General features: G+C 35.6%; 1 long non-coding RNA gene across 1 annotated transcript; it reads right to left on the reverse strand.

Moving 5' to 3' along the window:
• Positions 1-3,580: 3,580 nt before the first annotated feature.
• Positions 3,581-22,341, reverse strand: LOC121009736 (uncharacterized). The gene is made up of 3 exons (XR_005780809.1): positions 22,016-22,341; positions 9,302-9,305; positions 3,581-3,591 (listed from the first exon to the last, which is right to left on the reverse strand). It is a non-coding gene; the product is annotated as an uncharacterized LOC121009736 (long non-coding RNA).
• Between the last annotated feature and the right edge of the window lie 593 nt (positions 22,342-22,934).

The following is a 22,934-nucleotide window of genomic DNA, read 5'->3' on the forward strand; positions in this document are numbered from 1 at the left end:
ACATATTGCTAGGTGACTCTGGAGCAGAATCTGGTTCCTATGGTTCAAGGACAGAATACTGACAATGTGCGATCAGTCTACAGAGTTAGCTTTAAGCAATGGAGAGATGAAAACCTAAGTGTTTTGCTTCAGTGAAACCACCTCTAATGAGATCACAGGCAAGTTTCTGTAAAGTAGTAAAGCATTTTGAATTTCGTGTATCTTTCAGATCTGAAGTGATTTTCATGGCTAGGCTTTATCAACCCCTTCTTCCTTTTAAGCAATCTTTAAGAATTGTGATGTACTTATAGAGGAATATATGATAGGCCTCGAAGCCAAAGCAACCCAGTTTTAAGAGCAAGAGTTGTGACAGAAGGCACAGGCATAAGTGCCAGCCTAAGCAATGCACCGAATAACTTCATTAAGTTTAACCAAGTCCTCCAAGTAGATCTGGGATGAACCCATAATGCTTTTCCAGTATCTGCCACTCTCAAATTACCCATAAATTCTCTAAGTTGCCCATGGCTTGTCTTTCACCTTGAGTTTTTAACCTATGAAGACAAATGAAATCATTTTTAAAGGTGGGAAAAAACTTGTGAGTTTGTAACCACAAATGAAGCAAATTTATGATGTAAAGGAGGGTTGCAGTTAAGATAGACACAGTGGAATATTATATTTTTGAAAACGATTGAAATGAATATTATGAAATGAAATAAATAAATGAAAGAACTGTATAGTAAAAAAAATGGGAGAATGAAATAATATGCTAATCATCAAGGAGGTCGGACAAAGGAGACAAAGCAAAATGAAATAATGTTCAATAGAGGAATGAAAGGAAATCAGAAAGAATTAAAAATAGATTCAGATGGAAGTGGGGTAGGACAACTACAAAGAATAACAAACGGGAATTGGTAGGAATGTTAAACTCTTCAGCTTGGCTTTCTGTGAAAAGGCCAATAAAAAGAAAATTAAAACATACAAGACACTTGTGAATATTTAGGGGTACCTGGCTGGTTTAGTCACTAGAGCATATGACTTTTGATCTCAGGGTCATGAATTTGAGCCCCAGGTTGGGCATAGAGTTCACTTAATAAATAAATAAATAATTACAGATTTGTATGAACTCAAGTCTCAAGAATGAAAAACTATGGAAACCCATAATTGATCTTGGAGTCCAGAGTTAAACCCAGTATCAAGACACAAACAAGCAAAATGATGCTACCTCCACATTCTCAAGGTAATAGACGGTAATTTGAAACCTTGTGTTAATATAGCCTGGCAGTGGTTCCTATATAAGGAGCTAAGAGAAAGTTGACTGATTACCAGCAATTTTAATTTTTCCTAAACAATTCATATTAAATAAACCACATGGAATTTTCCTAAAACTTAGGATTTACTTCAAATGACAATTCAAATTGGGGAGAGCAGAAATATTTGGTATCTCCCCAGGCAAGGGAAACAAAAGCAAAAAGAAATAATTGGGAATATCTCAAAATAAAAAGGTTTGCATAGGGAAAGAAACCATCAATAAAACAAAAAGGCAACCTACTGAATGGGAGAAAATATTTGCAAATGGTATGTCCAATAAGGGGTTAATATCTAAACTATATGAGGAACTCATAAAACTCAACAACAAAATAACCCAATTAAAAATGGGGAGAAGGCTTGAATAGACACTTTTCCAAAGAAGACATACAGATGGTCAAAAGACACATGAAAAGATGCTCACTGTCACTAATCATCAGAGAAACACAAATCAATACCACAATATCACTTTACACCGTCAGAATGGCTAGAATCAAAAACACAAAAAATAGTAAGTGTTGATGAGGATGTGGAGAAAAAAGAAGCTTCATGTACTGCTGGTGGTAATGTAAATTGGGCAATCACTGTGGAAAACAGTATAAAGTTTCCTCAAAAAATTAAAACATAGAAATACCACAATATCCAATAATTCCACTACTGGGTATCTACCCAAAGAAAACAAAAAACTAATTCAAAAAGGTATAGGCATCCCTATGTTAACTGCAACATCATTTATAATAGCCAAGATATGGAAGCAACCCAAGTATCCACTGATAGATGGATGAGTAAAGAATATGCGATATATATACACAATGGAATATTACTCAGCATAGAAAAGAATGACATCTTGCCATTTGCAACAGTGTGGATGGATCTAGAGAGTACTATGCTAAGTGAAATAAATCAGGCAGAGAAAGGCAGATAGCATATAATTTATATGTGGAATCTAAGAAATAAAATAACTAACAAATTCATAAATACAAAGGACAAACTGGTGGATGCTAGAGGGGATAGGTGAACTAGGTCAAGGGGATTGAGAGATATAAACTTCAATTATAAAATAAGTCATGGGGATGAAAAATATAGCACAGGAATTATAGTCAATAATATTGTTATAAGGTGACGAACACACACCACTGATTGTGGTGAACATCTCTTAATGTACAGAACTGCTGCATTACTGTGTTGTACATCTGAGACTACTGTAATACTGTATGCCAACTATGCTTCAATTTTGTTTTATTTTATTTTATTTCATTTTATTTTTTTTTTTTATTTTTTCTTTACTTTTGAGACAAAGAGCATGTGAGTGAGCTGGGGAGGGAAAGAGACAGAGAGGGACAGAAGATCTGAAGTTGGCTCTGTGCAGACAGCAGAGAGCCTGATGAGGGGGTTCGAACTCACAAACTTTGATATCATGACCTGAGCCAAGGGCAGATGCTTACTCGACTGAGCCCCTCCCAAGCACCCCCATGCTTCAATTTTATTTTATTTTTTAATGCTTGTATTTATTTTTGAGACAGAGCATTGAGTGGGAGAGGGGCAGAGAGAGAGGGAGACACAGAATCTGAAGCAGGCTCCAGGCTCTGAGCTGTCAGCACAGAGCCTGACACAGGGCTCAAACTCTCAACCTCGAGATCATGACCTGAGTCGAAGTCAGACAGTCATCCGACTGAGCCACCCAGTCGTCCCCCCAATCCCAATGCTTCAATTTTTAAAAAAGAGTATTTGGGTATCATCAGGCATTTTGCAATACCTAATTATTATTTTTAAAGCTTCTTGTGACACTGAACAAATTCCAAGAAAATAAATTATGGCATGGTTTCTATATGACGGGGTCTGTAAGGTGACAGTGAAGTCTATTTCATTTTGATCATTTATTGCCTGACTACATGCAGTTGTGATGAATTCAGTGCAAAAGAAAGTGAACAAAGTTCAACATACCATAGGCTAGAATGTGATTAATAAGTCTGGAAAAAAGAATAGTGAACTATGGTAAAAGAAATGATAATAGAAAAAACAAAACAAATGGAATTAAACCCCACATTACCTCCTGTTTTCATCACAGTCTAAAATAAGCATTAACTCATTTAAGTTAATGGAACACATACCCTAACTCTAGGTTTTAGACACAAGAAAAAGATGTGACTTTTTGAATTATTCTTATCCAACTTTTGGGAATTGAGTTAGCTTTGAGGGAAAAGGAGTCAGGAAGAAAGAAGAAAACATTTAAGATGGCATTTAGAGATACTTGCAGTACTCAAGGAAGCTTCAGCAATCTATATGGGAACACTAAGTTAAAAGATACTGCAGATTCTATTATAAATATCTATCTAAATGTCAACATCACTGCAAAGGAAAGGAAGACTAACAGTCAATTCAAATTATAATGAAAGGATTAGAGAATAAATACTAGATGAAGTTTTCCAAATGACCTAAATGGTAGTTCATTTTATATTCATGGTTTAGTAGAATACTTTTTTTCCTACATAGTATAGGAAGTAGATTACAATGATAGAAAATAAGAATACAGAGATTTCATTCCATGATTAAGATATGTGAATGACAATAAAAGAGGAAAATATGGACATGTAATGTCATAATTGTGATAATTTAAAAAAAAATTTTAAAGAACAGCTCCTAATCCGCCCCCCCCCCCGCCATTTTTAACTTATTTAATTAAATTCAAGTCAGTTTACACACAGTGTAGTATTGGTTTCAGGAAAAGAACCCAGGGATTCATCACCTACATATAACATCCAGTGCTCCTCCCAACAAGTGCCCTCCCCAAAGCCCATCACTCATTTAGTCCTTCCCTTCACCCATCTCCCCTCCAGCAACCTTCAGTTTATTCTCGGTATTTAAGAGTCTCTTACGGTTTGCCTCCCTCTCCGTTTTTATCTCATAGTCAAGGAACTAGTCTCAGTTTCTAAGGATGATACAGATATTAGGGCCTAATAAAAATCAAGAAATGGTAACAAATGGCATCTAGGATGACAAGGATAGTGAGGAATATGTGGCTTTCTAAAGAAATTAAGAGCTAAATGAGCAAAATTAGATGTTTAGTATCAACAGTAAGTTAGATTCTCCTATGCTTAAGTCAGTGGACATGATCCGTTTACTATCTATTGTAAAGTGACTTGATGTGACCATAGAAATGACAGCTATGCCTCTGACAGATGTGTTAGAATCAGGTTATGACAGGGTTACCACAAGGAATATGAAGAAGGCAACTCTTTGGAGTTTGCTCTAAAAATGTTTAAGAAAATACTGACCAGTATGAACTATTTCAGGTATAGAAGCATCATGCCCCCTTTTATTTCTTGTCATCAAGTTTTTCTTAGAATTAATGATAAATGTGCCTATGTCTAGCCTTTTAACCTCTCTATAATTCTGATGTTCAGGGTCCTGTATTTTTTGAGAGTTAAGGCCAGGCTGTCCAATAATAAATAATTCAATAACCAAGTATAACACCTAGGCAACTAGAGCCTGAACTGAGGGAGCAGTTTTTGTTGTACTTTATACATTCTTGTTGTATATATATGGAATTTGCTCTATTTTATATAAAAGAGCTGTATCTCTACAGTGGGGAGGTTTACTGAAAAATGAGGATAGATGATATTCTATTTAATTTTGTAAAGATTTTGAGACAACCATATTGTGTTTGTATTCTACAGGCATTCAAGCAGCCAAATAATTAACATAAAATATCCTCAAAGCATGCAGAGGGACCTTAGAATTTATTTGGTCCAGTCTCCCATCCAATGTAGCATTGTCCTCAGTTAAAAATACTGTATTGTTGAATATCCTTTCCCCAACCATATGAGGTGTTCCTTCCTTCATCTCTGCCCTCCACGACTTTATACATAAGAGGAAGAGGTTGAGACAAGATCTCAGTATTTCTTCTAACTCACTGATTTTCCTAAGTATTTTGCTTATTGGAAACTACTGGGCCTAAACATTACATGTGCCCTTAGGATTATGGTTGTTCAGTGCAGAAGTTAAAGAAATAGGTATTCTTAAACCATAAAAATAAAAATTCATAAACTTTTTAGTGTTGAGAAATTTTTTGCAAAAGCATCTATTATTATGCAATACTTAAGCATGTACAGTTATGCAGAAAAGAGATTTCTTCATACATTATTCTGAATGACTCCTTGCCAACAGGTGATAATGTCTTGAGGCTTCCTGATGTATGCTGTGATCACCAGAATAGTGCATTGCTATTAGAATTCTGATCTCTGTGTTTTTCTCTTATAGTTGTTATTCAGTTAGGTCTCAATTGCAAAACACTTCTCAGATGTTACTCTAGTGTATACTCTAGGTGCCATTAGGAGCATATACATGTATTTACAAATAAGGCTTGCATCACTGTGATGCAGATGCAACATAAGCTTCACTCAGCTGTAGTAAGTAATGAAGGGAGGCTATATTAATTTAATCCTAATGAAAATAGGAACTTATCACAAAGAATTTGTAAACTTAATTTGGGAGACAAGGGAGGACGTTAAAAAGAGGTAGGTAAGGTACTCTGAGGCTTGGTATAACTTGTATGTCTCAGCAAGTGTCACCTATGTGGGATACGAACTAGAATCAGCAGTTATGAATGAAAGGACTGGTAAATAGCTCAGTTAATTTGCTGAAGATAAATATATCTGTTGGCAGTGTTCTAAGGCTTAATCATTTTTATTACTATTTCTATTTTGTCGATGGTGGCTCAATACCAACTTGACACAAAATTAGTTCTGTCTTCCAGATGTCATTTTACTAGGTATGAAGAACAGACCACGCTATTCTTTCTTTGTGGCATGTAGTATATGTAACCATAATCTTCAAAATCACTGTATCATAAATTCCTATCTACTTTGTTATTCGTTTTTACCCTCAGGTCTTTTTGACCATTTGATGACTTTCAGATTTCACCTATTCTAGATACCCATTCTGTTTTATTGTTTTTTCCTAAAGTACTTTCTACTATGGAGGGACAGAATCTCATTTTGTTGTCTCTACTCCATATTTCTAAGTTCTCTGGATACCTTTATATTGCTTTGCTGCCCTTACTGGTATTTGCAATTTAATATCATCTGTGAATTTCATTAACATGCTTTTTACTCCTTGTTCTACATCATTAACGTAGCAGCTATATAAGATAGGACATAACACTGATCCTTGCAGCACCTAGACATATCCCCCAACTTGATACATTTCTGTTTATGGTTTATCAATATTTTTTATGGTTCTCTAGCCAGTTTTGAATATATGTGATTCTGCTGTATATCCAGGACAATCTGAATTAACTGTGCACAGACATCATGATACACTATACCACAGCTTCACTAATATGAAAACTACTACAACCACTATATTTTTTCATTTACTAATACTTCTAAAAAACTCATTTTCAGATTAGCTTAACATTTGTAATTCTAGTGATCTATATGTACCTACTTCTCTTTTTAGATTTGTACCATTATTTTCGCGTAATGAATACAGATGATAATTATTTTTTGAACACTCCTTTTTTAACATTTAGTTTTGTAATAATTTTAGATTTAGAGAACAGTTACAAAGATAGCAGAGTCAGTTCCCTTTATTCCTTCCCACAGCTTTCCCTATTATCTTTAAAAACCATGGTATATTTGTAAAACTAAGAAATATATAATGATATGAAGTAAACTACAGACTACAAACACATTACATAATCATTTTTCTCCTAGTGATCATTTTCTATGCAAGGATCTAGGATACCACGTTGCACTTGGTAGTCATGTCTCCTTAGTCTCAGATGACCTTTGACAGTTTCTCAAATTTCCCTTGTTTTTTTTTACTCCACTGACACTTTTGAAGTGTGGTCAGATATTTAGTAGAATGTTCCTCAATTTGGGTTTGCTGGATGTTTTCTTGTGAAAAGACAGAGGTTACATTTTCTTAGGAAGATTCCTACATAGGCACAACACTCTTCGCACTGTACCATACTGGGGATATATGGTATTAGCAGGAATTATCACTGGTGATGTAAACTTTGATCACTTGTTTAAGGTGGTGTCTGCCACATTTCTCCATCGTAAGTTAGAGATTTGCTTTTTCCATATTCTGTTCTATGCATTCTCAGTGGGGTTATTATAACACCCTCAAGCAAATAAAAATTCATTCCTGGAGGTAAAAAAATAACTAACTCTTCTTATGCATAAAACATGGATATATAAATAGTACATAAACAAATGTGTAGTATATTTATGTTATCAAAATTTCATCTGGGGTGGGGGAGCATTATGAAAAAATGTATAAAAAGATTCCTGTGTCTATGTGGAATGGGAGATGATTTTTAAAAGGGGGAATACTGGCAGATATTGCTGTATTCATTGGAAGCAAGTCACTAAGCCCATCCCACACTGGAAGGGAGGAGAATTAAGCTCTACCTCCAAAAGGAGAGAATATCTACATATACTATTTGGAATTTTTCTCTAAGAACATTTTTTTTTTCCTTTAAGTCATCATTTTGGTTCATTTTCAGTCAGTAGTTTGGGTCTGTTTCTGTTCTTGTTTGCATGTTCCAACAAGCAGATGCCAATCAGACAAGCAAAAGATTTGGGGACTTACTTGTAATAGGTGATGAGAAGGTAGCAAGGATGGTAAGAGAGACTTCAGACTGTGATGTAGGTCTAGTACCTGTAATGGAAAAAGGGAAGGAAGGAAGCCTGGGTAGGAGGAGTGTCGGACTGCAGCACAGTTCTAACAAAGTTTTGGCCCAGCCAATGGGAAATCTTTGAACCAAAGTATCCCAGTAAAGGATTCCTGCATGACACTGGAAAGGGTCTGCCTTACAACTCCTATCATATGCAGCCATTGCCTAGAAAGATCACTTTGGAATCACTGCCTTGGTATGAACTTGGGAGTGGGTCTAAAGGGCAGCAGCTGTGGCTATCAGTAAATCATGTTCCCTGCAGAAGTAAATCTAAGCAGTACATCTTCATGCCCATCACAATCCATAGTTGAATTAAAAGTCCAGAAATTATTTTTGAAAGAATATTACCTAATTCTTTCCCCATTCTAGGAAGTATATTTTACTTCTTGCTTTTCTAAAAATAGCTGCATAAATACTGCTATTGTTAGCAATTTCTTAGAAATTGCTTAGAAATACTTATAAGCAATTTCTTAGAAACCATACTTTTATTTTTCTATTTAAAAATACTTTAGGGGCGCCTGGGTGGCGCAGTCGGTTAAGCGTCCGACTTCAGCCAGGTCACGATCTCGCGGTCCGTGAGTTCGAGCCCCGCGTCAGGCTCTGGGCTGAAGGCTCGGAGCCTGGAGCCTGTTTCCGATTCTGTGTCTCCCTCTCTGTCTGCCCCTCCCCCGTTCATGCTCTGTCTCTCTCTGTCCCAAAAATAAATAAAAAACGTTGAAAAAAAATTAAAAAAAAAAACTTTAAAAATGCGCAAATGACTTATGGCATTCATAAACAGTGAAATATCTTAAACTAGATAACCTCCTAACAGTAACAATTACAAACTCTAAGATATAAGAAAACAACTATTTGAAGACTATTTGAAACAATAAATAGCAGGTAGAAACTCAAGGGGATATGGCCTTTGAAATAAGGGAAGCCAATAGGTGACATCCATGTTTTTCTAACTTTTTCAGTAAGGTTATTTCCCAGTCTGTGTGGTAAACAGGGAATAGAGCTTATCAGAAAGAGTAGTCTTGGTGGGGCTGAAGAGTGAGAAGTTAGAGCTTGAGGCTGCTGGAAGACCTGAAAGTTCAAAGAGGAAGTCTCCAAAAAGGGGAAACCACTGAGGGCTGGGTGAGGCTGGGAGGGTATCTCCAAAATCTGCATAATGCATCCCCACAAATCCTTGGCTGATTCCTGAACTTTGCTTATTGAGGGTGAGAGCCAAGAAATCAAGAGGGAAGCATAGCTACAAGTCTGAAACAGCTAAGCAGACGGATCTATTGGAATATTCAGAACATTCAACCCTGAAAGAGTAGAATACACATTCTTCACAAGTGCACATGGAACATTCCTTAGAATAGATATGTTAGGCCACAAATCTCAACAAATTCAAAAAGACTGAAGTCATAGCATGCATCTTTTCTGACTACAACACTACAGAACTAGAAATCAACCACAAGGAAAAATTTGGAAAAAAACATGAATACATAGAGGTTAAATAACATGCTACTAAACAATGAATGGGTCAACCAAGAAATAAGAGAGGAAGTAAAAAAATACATGAAGACAAATGAAAATGAAAACACAACAGACCAAAAATTGGGGCATGAAGCAAAAGCTATTCTAAGAGGGAAGTTCATGGCAATATAGGCCTAGCTCAAGAAGAAAGAAAAATCTCAACCTAACCGTATACCTGAAGGATCAAGAAAAAGAACAACAAAAAAAAAAAAAACCCAGACCAGTAAAAGCAAGGAAATAATAAAGATTAGAGCAGAAATAAATATGGAATTTAATAAAACTGTAGAGGAGATCAATGAAACCAAGAGTTGGTTTTTTAAAAAAATAAACAAAATTGATAAACCTCTAGCCAGGCTTCTCAAAAAGAAAAGGGAGATGACCCAAATAGATAAAATCATGAATGAAAATGGAATTATAACAACCAATCCCTCAGAAATATAAGCAATTATCAGAAAATACTATGAAAAATTATATGCCAACAAATTGGACAAACTGGAAGAAATGGACAAATTCCTAAGCACCCACACACTTCCAAAACTCAAACAGGAAGAAATAGAAAATCTGAACAGACCCATAACCAGTGAAGAAATTGATCAGTCATCAAATATCTCCTGACAAATAACAGTCCTGGACCAGATGGCTTCTCTGGGGAATTCTACCAGACATTTAAAGCAGAGTTAATACCTATCCTTCTCAAGCTATTCCAAAAAATAGAAAGGGAAGGAAAACTTCCAGACTCATTCTATGAAGCCAGCATTACTTTGATTCCCAAACCAGACAGAGACCCAGCAAAAAAAGAGAGCTACAGGCCAATATCCCTGATGAATATGGATGCAAAAATTCTCGACAAGATACTAGCAAATCGAATTCAACAGCATATAAAAAGAATTATTCACCATGATCAAGTGGGATTCATTCCTGGGCTGAAGGGCTGGTTCAACATTCGCAAATCAATGCGACACATCACATTAATAAAAGAAAAGATAAGAACCATATGATCCTGTCAATCGATGCAGAAAAAGCATTTGACAAAATTCGCCATCCTTTCTTAATAAAAACCCTCGAGAAAGTCGGGATAGAAGGAACATACTTAAACATCATAAAAGCCATTTATGAAAAGCCCACAGCTAATATCATCAATGGGGAAAAACTGAGAGCTTTCCCCCGGAGATCAGGAACACGACAGGGATGTCCACTCTCAGCCCTGTTGCTTAACATAGCATTGGAAGTTCTAGCATCAGCAATCAGACAACAAAAGGAAATCAAAGACATCAAAATTGGTAAAGATGAAGTCAAGCTTTCACTTTTTGCAGATGACATATTATACATGGAAAACCGATAGACTCCACCGTAAGTCTGCTAGAACGGATACACAAATTCAGCAAAGTTGCAGGATACACAATCAATGTACAGAAATCAGCTGCATTCTTATACACTAACAATGAAGCAACAGAAAGACAAATAAAGAAACTGATCCCATTCACAATTGCACCAAGAAGCATAAAATACCTAGGAATAAACCTAACCAAAGATGTAAAAGATCCGTACGTAGGCTGAAAACTATAGAAAGCTTAGGAAGGAAATTGAAGATACAAAGAAATGGAAAAACATTCCATGCTCATGGATTGGAAGAATAAATATTGTTAAAATGTCAATATTACCCAAAGCAATCTACACATTCAATGCAATCCCAATCAAAATTGCACCAGCATTCTTCTTGAACCTAGAACAAGTAATCCTAAAATTTGTACGGAACCACAAAAGACCCTGGAAGACCAAAGCAGGAGGCATCACAGACTTTACCTCTACTACAAAGCTGTAATCATCAAGACAGCATGGTATTGGCACAAAAACAGACACATAGACCAGTGGAATAGAATAGAAACCCCAGACCTAGACCCACAAAAGTATGGCCAACTAATCTTTGACAAAGCAGGAAAGAATATCCAGTGGAAAAAAGACAGTCTCTTTAACAAATGGTGCTGGGAGAACTGGACAGCAACATGCAGAAGAATGAAACTAGACCACTTTCTTACACCATTCACAAAAACAAACTCAAAATGGATAAAGGACCTGAATGTCAGACAGGAAACCATCAAAACCCTAGAGGAGAAAGCAGGAAAAGACCTTTCTGACCTCAGCCGCAGCAATTTCTTACTTGACACATCCCCCAAGAAGATGTAATATTCAGGTATTTCAAAGCTTGATGATGGCTTGGGTATAGAGAGATGGAAACAGTCAGGATCAAAATGTGTATGACCTAGTCACTGTATGAAAAAAAAAAACAGTCTAATTGGGAAAACAAGCCTTTAAACTTATGTACAAGGCTCAATAATAGGAGTTAAATAGCAAAAAGTATGAAACAGCATAGTAGAGGGAAGAAAAGAGATCAAGCCCAGAGTTAGTAAGATTTACTGGAAGAGTTAAGATTTAAGATTGGTCTAACGTCTCCAAAGGCAAGGGAATTAAAAGCAAAAATGAATTATTGGGACCTCGTCAGGATAAAAAGCTTCTGCACTGCAAAGGAAACAATTAACAAAACTAAAGGCAATCGACAGGATGGGAATAGGTATTTGCAAACAACATATCAGATAAAGGGCTAGTATCCAAAATTTGTAAAGAATTCACCAAACTACACACCTGAAAAACAAATAATCCAGTGAAGAAATGGGCAGAAGGCATGAATAGACACTTTTCCAAAGAAGACATCCAGATGGCCAACAGACACATGAAAAGATGCTCAACATCACTCCTCATCAGGGAAATACAAATCAAAACCACACTGAGATATCACCTTACACCAGTCAGAGTGGCCAAAATGAACAAATCAGGAGACTATAGACTCTGGAGAGGATGTGGAGAAACGGGAACCCTCTAGCACTGTTGGTGAGAATGCAAACTGGTGCAGGTGCTCTGGAAAACAGTGAGGAGGTTCCTCAAAAAAATTAAAAATAGATCTACCCTATGATGCAGAAATAGCACTTCTAGGAATTTACCCAAGGGATGCAGAAATGCTGATGCATAGGGGCACTTGTACCCCAATGTTTATAGCAGCACTTTCAACAGTAGCCAAATTATGGAAAGAGCCTAAATGCCCATCAACTGATGAATGGATAAAGAAATTGTGGTTTATATACACAATGGAGTAGTACGTGGCAATGAGAAAGAATGAAATATGGCCCTTTGTAGCAACATGGATGGAACTGGAGAGTGTTATGCTAAGTGAAATAAGCCATACAGAGAAAGACAGATACCATATGGTTTCACTCTTATGTGGATCCTGAGAAACTTAACAGAAACCCATGGGTAGGGGAAGGAAAAAAAACAAAAAAAAAAAAAAAGGAGGTTAGAGTGGGAGAGAGCCAAAGCATAACAGACTCTTAAAAACTGAGAACAAACTGAGGGTTGATGGAGGGTGGGAGGGAGGGGAGGGTGGGTGATGGGTATTGAGGAGGGCACCTTTTGGGATGAGCACTGGGTGTGGTATGGAAACCAATTTGACAATAAATTTCATATTAAAAAAAACCCTATGAATAAATTTAACCTGTATTCTGAACGCTGTAAAACACTGATGAAAGAAATCGAAGATGACACAAACGGAAAGATATTCCATGCACATATAATGGAAGAACAAATATTGTTAAAATGTCCCTATTACCTAAAGCAAACTACAGATTTAATGCAACCTTTATCAAAATACCAATAGCATTTTTCACAGAACTAGAACAAGTAATTCTAAAATTTGTATGGAACCACCAAAGACACCAAATAGCCAAAGCAATCTTGAAAAAGAAGAAAAAAACTACAAGTATTGCAATCCTCAATTTCAAGACATTCTACAAAGCTGTAATAACCAAAGGAATATGGTAATAGCACAAAAACAGACACAAAGATTGACAGAACAGAATAGAGAGTCCAGAAATAATCCCACAATTACAATGTCAGTTAATCTTTGAGAAAGGAGGCAAGAATATGCAATGGGAAAAATAAAGTCTCTTCAACAAACTTGTGCTGGGAAAACTGGACAGCTACAGGCAAAAGAATGAAACTGGCCACCTTTCTTCACCATACAACAAAAATAAATTCAACATGGATTAAAAGGCCTCAGTGTGAGATAAGAAACCATTAAAATCCTAGAAAAGAACACACGCAGTCACTTCTCTGACATATACTAGAGCAATTATTTTCTACATATGTCTCCTGAGGCAAGGGAAACAAATGCAAAAATAAACTATTGGAACTTTATCAAAATAAAAAGCGTCTGCACAACAAAGGAGCAACAAAAGAAAACCTATTTAATGAGATAAGGTATTTGCAAATTATGTATCTGATAAAGGGTTAGAATCCAAAAAATATAAAGAATTATAAAACTGAACAGCCAAAAAACAAATAACTCAGTTAAAAAATGGGCAGAAGACATTAACAGACATTTCTCCAAAGAAGACATCCATATGGCCAACAGAAACATGAAAATGCTCAACATCACTCATCAATAGGGAAATGAAAATTAAAATCACAATGAGATATCATTTCACACCAGTCAGAATGGCTACAATCAAAAACAGAAACAAGTGTTGGCGAGATCATGGAAAAAAATGAACCCTTTTGCACTGTTGGTAGGAATGCAAACTGGTGCAGTCAATGTGGAAAAGACAATGGTGGTTCCTCAAAAAATTAAAAATAGAATTACCATATGATTCAGTAATTCCACTACTAGGTATTTACCCAAAGAACAGGAAAACACTAATTTGAAAAGTTATATGCGCCTCTATGTTTATTGCAGCATTATTTACAATAGCCGAATTATGGAAGCAGCCCCAGTGCCTATCAATGGATGAATGGATAAAGAAGATGTGGTATACACACACACATGCATACATACGCACATATAATGGAATATTACTTAGCCATAAAAATAGAATCAAATCCTTCCATTTGCAACAACATGGATTGATCTAGAGAGTATAATGCTAACTGGAATACATCAGTCTGAGAAAGACAAATACTATATGATTTCCTCATATCTGGAATTTAAGAAACAAAGAAAAAAGAAACAAAAAAATCCCCAGAGTCTTAAGTATAGAGAACTGATGGCATCAGAGGGGAGGTGGATATGGGTATGGGTAAAATAGGTGGAGGGGGTTAAGAGTACACTTATGATGAGCACTGAGTAATGTACAGAACTGCTGAATCACTATATTGTATACCTGACACTAATATAACATGAATGTTAATTATTGAGGAATTAAAATAAAAATAATAAACATTTAAAAAAATAAAATATCTTAAAATAAAAAGGGTATCCTCATACATGCTACAACAAAGAGGAACCTTGAGGACATTATGCTAAATGAAATAAGCCAGTGTCTGTCTGTCTGTCTCTCTCTCTCTCTCACACACACACACACACACACACACACACACACACACACACATACACACACACACACAAACACACTAGCGTATGGTTCTACTTATATGAGGTACCTATAGCAGTTAAATTCATGGAGACAGAAAGTAGAATGGTGGTTGCCTGGAGCTTGGGGGAAAGGCAAAGGGGAGCTGTTATTTAATTGGTATAGAATTTCAATATTGCAAGATGAAAAGAGTTTTAGGAATTCGTTGCACAACAATGTGAATGTACTTAACAATACTCAAGTACACACTTAAAAAGATGATTAAGATGGTAAGTTTTATGTTTTACCACAATTTTTTTAGAAGTCAGTTAACTATTTATCTATTTTTTATTTATTTTTGAGAGACAGCATGAGCGGTGAAGGGGCAGAGAGAGAGGGAGACATAGAACATGAAGCAGGCTCCAGGCTCCGAGCTGTCAGCACAGAGCCCGACGTGGGGCTCAAACTCACAAGCCATGAGATCATGACCTGAGCTGAAGCCGGACACTCAACCAACTGAGCTACCCAGGCACCCCCCAAAAAGTCAGTTAACTGTTTAGAGCAAAATATATGTTGGAGCTTATAAAAAGTGTAGGTGTAAAATATATAACAAAATAGTACAAAGGATGAGAGGGAAATAAATAGAAGACATCACTGTAAGGTTCTTAAATTGTAAGTTAAGTACTATAATACTATTGCAAGGTAGACTGTGATAATTTAAGTACGTATATTTAATTTCTAAAGAAACCAATAAAATAACAACACAAGTATATATGACCAAAAGAGTCAAATGAAGAGATAGAATAGAAACCAAAAAATACTTCATTAATCTAAAAGAACACAGGGGAAGAGGAACAAAAGAACACAGAATACAGGGGACATATAGAAAACAAATACTGAGATGACAGATTTAAATTCAACCAAATCAATAATTTAATATAAACACACTAATTTAAAAATGTTTTTAGAAAATATTAGCAAATATTAACAGTCCTATTGGAGAATCCTTTCTAAAAATAAGGTTTTAACAACGAAATGTGCCTATAGATAAGATGCCTCACTCTTCATATAATTTTACCATATGGCATGGTTATGAATAAAGGAAGTCTATATTAATACCTGTTCTATTAGTTACTTATGTTACAGATGTTTAAAAAATGCTTCCAATGAGACGTACTACAATAGCACTTCTCTATGACAAAAAAAGATTGTATAAAATCTAGAAAATTTTTAACAAGTGAGTTGTTTTTAGGGGGTTTTTCTTCTTCCATCAATTTCACCCTTTTCCTTCTAAATCATGTCTCACTGTTTTCTTCAATTGTTTCTATGGTCTGTACCTTTTCAAATTTACAGAAATAGAGAGTAAAAAAAAAGACTATCTCCATTTCTCAAGTTTCTTATGAAAATTATTTACATATCAAGTCAAGTTCATAGTAGCAAACAGTTTATTTAAATGGAGTTATGGAGGAAGGAATCAGGGAAACTAAAAGATTTCTTATACATATTACTAGATAGTCACACTCTTCTCTCTTTTTTTTAAATTTTTAATTAAGTTTATTTACTTTTGAGAGAAACAGAGCAGCACGAGCAGAGGAAGGACAGAGAGGGACAGAGAGAATCCCAAGCAGGGTCGGGGCTGCCAGCACAGAGCCCCGACGCAGAGCTTCAACTCAAAACTGAGATCATGTCCCGAGTTGAAACCAAGAGTCAGACGCTTAACCGACTGAACCACCCTGGCGTCCCACACCCCTCTCTTTTACAAACTCACTGAGATAATGAAAAATGTTTTCTTTTATTCCTTCACAAAAATATTGTAATATCATAATTCCTTCTCATCTTGGTGTGGCTAATACAGATTACCTAATCCAGATGGAAAGTAAACAGAAAAACAACTGTCTAATGGATTTTTTTAGCTTAGAAAGGTGAAATTATGCTATTTGCTTCCACCCCAAGATAAAATTCACCTTAAGAAAGAAGCTATACAAAAAATAAAAAATAAGAATAAATAAAAGAAAGTAAATAGAGTTATCATGCCATTTATGTTTTTGAGCCTTTTCAGGAAAACCTGATATTCCTAGGTACTTGCCATTTTTAGCTGTGACAATTTAGTAATCTTCCACAGTAGTAGAAACATAATAGAATGAAACATTTAAAAGAGTGAAAAAAGAATGGAATTGGCATTACTTGTCTAATAAACCAATGACAATAATGTAACTCATGGATGACACTGGCAAGTAACTGAGCTGTTAGACATCTGAATCTCCATCTGAGGATTAAAAAGAAATAGCAAATATTCTATTATGCAGATAATAGCCATGGTATACACCTCTTTCCCCCAGTTAAATGACGCCAATTTTGTGTTAGCATCCACTCTTTAAAAAAGTGACACAACCAAAAACTCAGGGATGAATCTCGATTTTTCTTTTTAACTTTTTATTTAAATTCCAGTTAGTTAACATACAGTATATTATTTTCAGTTATACAATATAATTATTCTACACTTCCATGAAACATCCAATGCTCCTCACAACAATTGCATGCCTTAATCCCCATCACCTATTTAACAATCCCTCCACCAACCTCCCCTCTGGTAACCATCAGTTTGGTCTCTATAGTTAAGAGTCTTTTTTTTTTTGGTTTGCCTCTCTCTCTCCCTTTTTCCCTCTTTGTTCATTTGTTTCTTAAATTCCACATGTGAGTGAAATCATACGGTATTTTTCTCTGACTCATTTTGCTTAGCGTAATACTCTCTAGCTCCATCCACTTCAGTGCAAATGACCAAGATTTCATTCTTTATATGGCTGAGTAATATTCCACTGTATACAGATATACCACATCTTCTTTATCCACTTGTCAGTTGATGGACATTTGGGTTCTTTCCCTAATTTGGTTATTGTTGATCATGCTGCTATAAACAGCACGGTGCATGCACCCCTTTGAATTAGTATTTTTGTATTCTTTGGATAAACACCTAGTTGTGCAATTGCTGGATCACAGGGTAGTTCTATTTTAACTTTGTGAGGAACCTCCATATGCTTTTCAAGAGTGGTTGTGCCAGTTTGCATTCCCACCAACAGTGCACAAGGATTCCTTTTTCTCTACATCCTTGCCAATTCCTGCTGTTTCTTATGTCGTCGATTTTAGCCAATCTGATATTAATGTGATCTCTCATTGTAGTTTTGATTTGTATTTCCCTAATGATAATGATGATAAGCATCTTTTCATGTGTCTACGGGCCATCTGATATCTTCTTTTGTGAAACAGAGAGAGCATGAGCAGGGGAGGAACAGAGAGAGAAGAGAGAATCCCAAGCAGGCTCTGCACTGTCAGCAGGAAGCTGATATAGGGCTCAATCTCACAACCCATGAGATCAAGACCTAAAGCGAAACCAACAGTTGGATGTTTAACCAAATGAGACCCCTTCTTCCCATTTTTTAACTGTGTGGTTTGTTTTTTGGGTGTTCAGTTCTTCCTATCTTTTGGATACTAACCCTTTATCAGATAGGTCATTCACAAATACCTTCTCCCACTCAGTAGGTTGTCTTTTAGTTTCTTGTCTGCTTCCTTTGCTGTGCAGAGCTTTTTATTTTGATGAAGTCCCAATAGCTTGCTTTTGCTTTTGTTTCCTTTGCCTCAGGAGACATATATAGTAAGAAAGTGTTATGGCTGGTGGTGCCTGAGTGGCTCAGTCAGTTAAGCATCTGACTTCAGCCTCAGGTTATGATCTCAGAGATCCTGAGTTTGAGTCCTGCATCAGGCTCTGTACTGACAGCTCAGAGCCTGGAGCCTGTTTCAGATCCTCTGTCTCCCTCTCTCCCTCTGCTGCTCCCCCGCTTGTGCTTGCACACTCTCTTTCTCAAAATTAAACATTAAAAAAGTTTTAAAAACAAAGAAGTTGCTATGGCTGATGTCAAAGAGATGTCTGTGTTCTCCTCTAGGATTTTGATGGTTTCCTATCTCATATTTATGTCTTTAATCCATTTTTAATTTATTTTTGTGCATGGTGTAAGAAAGTGGTCCAGTTTTCCCAACACCATTTGTTGAAAAGACTGTCTTTCTTCTGTTGGATATTCTTTCTTGCTTTGTGAAATCTTGGCTTCTTTAAGCACACCCCTAGGTAATCCATAATCCCTTTCTCCTCACCTGTGTTCATTTAGGAAGTGAGTATCTAACTCAGTAAATGAGTACTGGAGGCAAGTGTGTTAGAAGGTTTCCAAAAAAGATTTTCTTGTTCTTAAAAGGAAACCTATGTGGAGAGATGGTGTTTTCTTTGGCTGGATTAATTGAAGACTAAAACTATAGTGGTCACCTCTGACCCTGAGAAAACCTAGTCTGAAGACAAGGACCAACATTTTGAGGATAGCAGAGTACAATAATGAGATTTGAATTCTCATCACGCCACTGAGCACTTGCAATGACCAATGTGGGAGCTGTCCTTTCTTGAAATTTCCTACTTGAGAGTAATTTTTAAGTAATTTTGAGGCTAAAAATGTTATTGCAATTAAAATTACTCTTAATGTGTATTTAGTAGGTATCTGGTATTGTGCTAAGTGCTGTAAATCGATTATTTCATTTAATACAAAAAACCTATGAGATGGCTATTATAATGCCCATAAAACCAAAGAAGAAACTTTGTCTTACAAAATTAAACTACATCCCCCACAGTCACATAACTAATAAATAGCAAAGTTGAGAATTCAAAACTTTTGTACTTCAAAGTTAGGCTCTTAGCTACTGACTCAATCTCATTTTATCATTAATTCCACATACCCCCCCACACACCCCAACATATTATAGGGTGTGTACTGTGCTAATTTCCTGAAAATTGTATTTGGATAAAGAAGTTTTTTAGAGGAAACAGTATCTGATATTGTACGTGACAGGAAATATTAATCCAACTCTAAAAATAGGCTTGGGTAATAATATTTTCTATTTAGTAAATAATATCCTCATTAAACAAATAATATGCTTTACTTATTTCAGTAGCTTTAGTTTTAGTGTGGCTTGGAAAGCAGGACACACTGCAGAGATCTGTGTTGTTGGCTAGAGGTATGAATCACTTTTGTCAGGTCAGTATCCAGTGGGATATACTTGAAGGTCACCTTCCAGTAATGGGAATTCTCAAGAGCATAGCAGCAGCCACATGTTCAGGGTGACTGTTAATTCTAATTGCAATTATGATATGCTTAAGGGCCTGCTTAGAAAAGACCAATTACTAAAAGTAAACAAATGTTTACTGTGTTTTTCACGCAAGTAACATAGCGCCATGCTATACATAGGAGACTGAAGAGAAATATGAGCTAAGAAACATTAGCTATCCTGAAGCAACATACACATTCTTGTTTAGGAGTTGAGATTAACATCCATAAAATAACAAAACAAAACCGAATGTAAATAGTATAATATTAAACACTTATTTTATAATAGTGAAAATAAAAAGTTCAGAAAAGAGAAAAAGATCTTCAATTGTCAAATGTTCACCTACATACCACCTTACCAATTTTAAAAAGCTTTCATGTTAACTCATCTAATATTCACAAAACCGCATAAAGGCAGGAAAGGTAAATGATATTTAATCAATAGTGACAACTACCATTAATGATAATTTCCAATGTATTAGATATTGTGTAAAGCACTTTTCATTCTTTCTTATTTTATCTTCATATGAATCCCACGTAGTAGGGAATATTGTTCCCATTTCCAGATGCTGACAGTGAGTTAAATGAACTACTTGAGAACACACAATACTTTCCACAGTTGGTACACAACACTAGCATCAAAGCTGATGCCATTACCCAAGTTGAGAGTTCTACTACTGAATTTTGCCAATACTGTGAAAACTCAAAAACCTATAAATACCTCGTCTATTAGAAAAAAAAAAAAAAAACACAACTTTCCCTTAGTTTGAAACAGAGTGAAGCCTAACTATAGTGAGTCTAACCTTACTTGAAACATCACCTAACTCACTGTGAAGAAATATTTAAAATATAGCTGTTTAAAAGAGCCAAAACTTAAATCCTCACACAAACCCTACATTCGCCTTTGGGGTATTTAGGTTGGGACTAAATGAAAAGGAAAGTTTCTAATCTCTCTTGATGCTGATTGTTAATGAGAAGATGATGCCAAACAAATACAGGGGTTTGTTGCTGTTGCAGTTTATCCTATCCTATCCTATCCAAAAAGGTAACATTAATTATGTTTTTAGAACTATTATTTCAGTAATGTTAAAGGTGTAATTTGAATCCCTTTGCCTGTGGAATACAAATTTACTACTGTTTCCACTAGTCTTCCAGGTTTACTATGACCTAGATATTCCATATTCTAAACTCTCAGCCTCCTGACCCCAGTTCAGCCAAGCCTAAGCATATCCCAAAAAAACTATGCCAGTGTCATCAGATTCTTCTGAGAATAGTTTGCATTTGAAAAAATCTCATTAATTTATTAAAGTAATACTAAAATATTAGAATATTCCCAATGGATGGTCACATTTTGTTTTCAAAGGAAAAGAATCTATGCAGAAAACCTAAATAAGATTAAACATTAAGTTAAGAATCAAAACAAAGAAAACCAAAGTTTTATCATTCATTTGTAAGTTAGAGCAAGGAGTCTCAAAAACAATAACCACATTAAGGTCTTATTCCTATACACATACAACATAAAAGTTAACAACTACATCCAGTATGATTCAGTGGCATTAAGTACATTCAGGATGTTGTATAACCATCATCACTATTTCCAGAATTTTTTCATCATCCCAAAAAGAAATTCTGTACCCATATAGTAATAGCACATGTGCCTCTCCCCCATCTTAACCCTGATAACCTCTAATTAACGTCTTTACAAATCATCTAACTTTTAGAATTATATCACCCTTTTATATATGGATTATGTCACTTAATGTTTTCAACATCTATCCATTTTGTAGCGTGTATCAGAACTTTATTCCTTTTTTTGGCCAAGTAACATTCCATTATATGGACATACTAGATTCTGTTTAATGATATACCAAATTTTGTTTATCAGTTACTTTGTTGATGGACAATTGGGTTGTTTCTACCTTTTAGTAACTGTGAATAATGTTTTGAACACTGGTGTATTAGAATCTGTTTAAGTCCCTGTTTCGGTATACACCTAGGAATGGAGTTACAATATTTAATTTTTTGAGGAACTGCCAAACTGTTTTTTACAGCAACTATACCATTTCACAGTTCTACCAGCAATGTAAGAGTGTTCAAATTTCTCTACATATTTATTTGCCAACACTTGTTATATCCTTTTTCTTTTCTTCTACTTCTGCTGACCTCTCTCCCTCCCTCCCCTTTTTTTCTTTTTTTCTTTTGGTAACAGCCTTCCTACTGGGTATGAAGAGGTATCTTACTGAGGTTTCAATGTAAATTTCCCTAATGAATAGCAGAGCTGAGCATTGTTTCTATGCTTATTGGCCATTTGTATGTCTTCTTAGAGAAATGTCTATTCAAGCTTTAGCCCATTTAAGAATTTTGTTTTTTAAAATGAGTGGAAGCAATTCTTCATATATTCTGAATATTACACCCTTTTCAGATATATGGTTTCAAATATTTTTTCCTGTTCTGTGCAATCTGTTTATTCTATTGACGGTATTTTTTGAAACATACAGGTTTTAAATTTTGATGCAGTCCAATGTATTTTTTTATTGCCTATACTTATGGTGTCATATATAAGAAATCACTGCCAAATCCAAGGTCATGAAAATTGGTCCCTATGTTTTCTTCTAAAAGTCATTTATTTAGTTCTAAAATTCAGGTCTTTAATCCATTTTGAGTTAATTTTTGTATATTGTGTAAGGTAAAGGTCCAATTTTGTCCTTTTCCATGTGGATGTCCAGTTTTCCCGGCACCATTTGCTATAGAGACTGTTCTTCCCCCACCATTGAATGATCTTGCCCCCACTGATGAAAATCATTTCACCATAAATGTGATGACATAATTCTGGGCTCTGAATTATATTTCATTTGCCTATATGTCCACCCTCATGCCAATGCCAGACTTTTAATTTTTGTAGCTTTGTACTAAGTTTTAAAATCAGGA

This window comes from Herpailurus yagouaroundi, unplaced genomic scaffold (assembly GCF_014898765.1).
Source record: "Herpailurus yagouaroundi ecotype Mexico unplaced genomic scaffold, PumYag 190, whole genome shotgun sequence".
In the NCBI taxonomy this organism is placed as follows: Eukaryota; Metazoa; Chordata; class Mammalia; order Carnivora; family Felidae; genus Herpailurus; species Herpailurus yagouaroundi.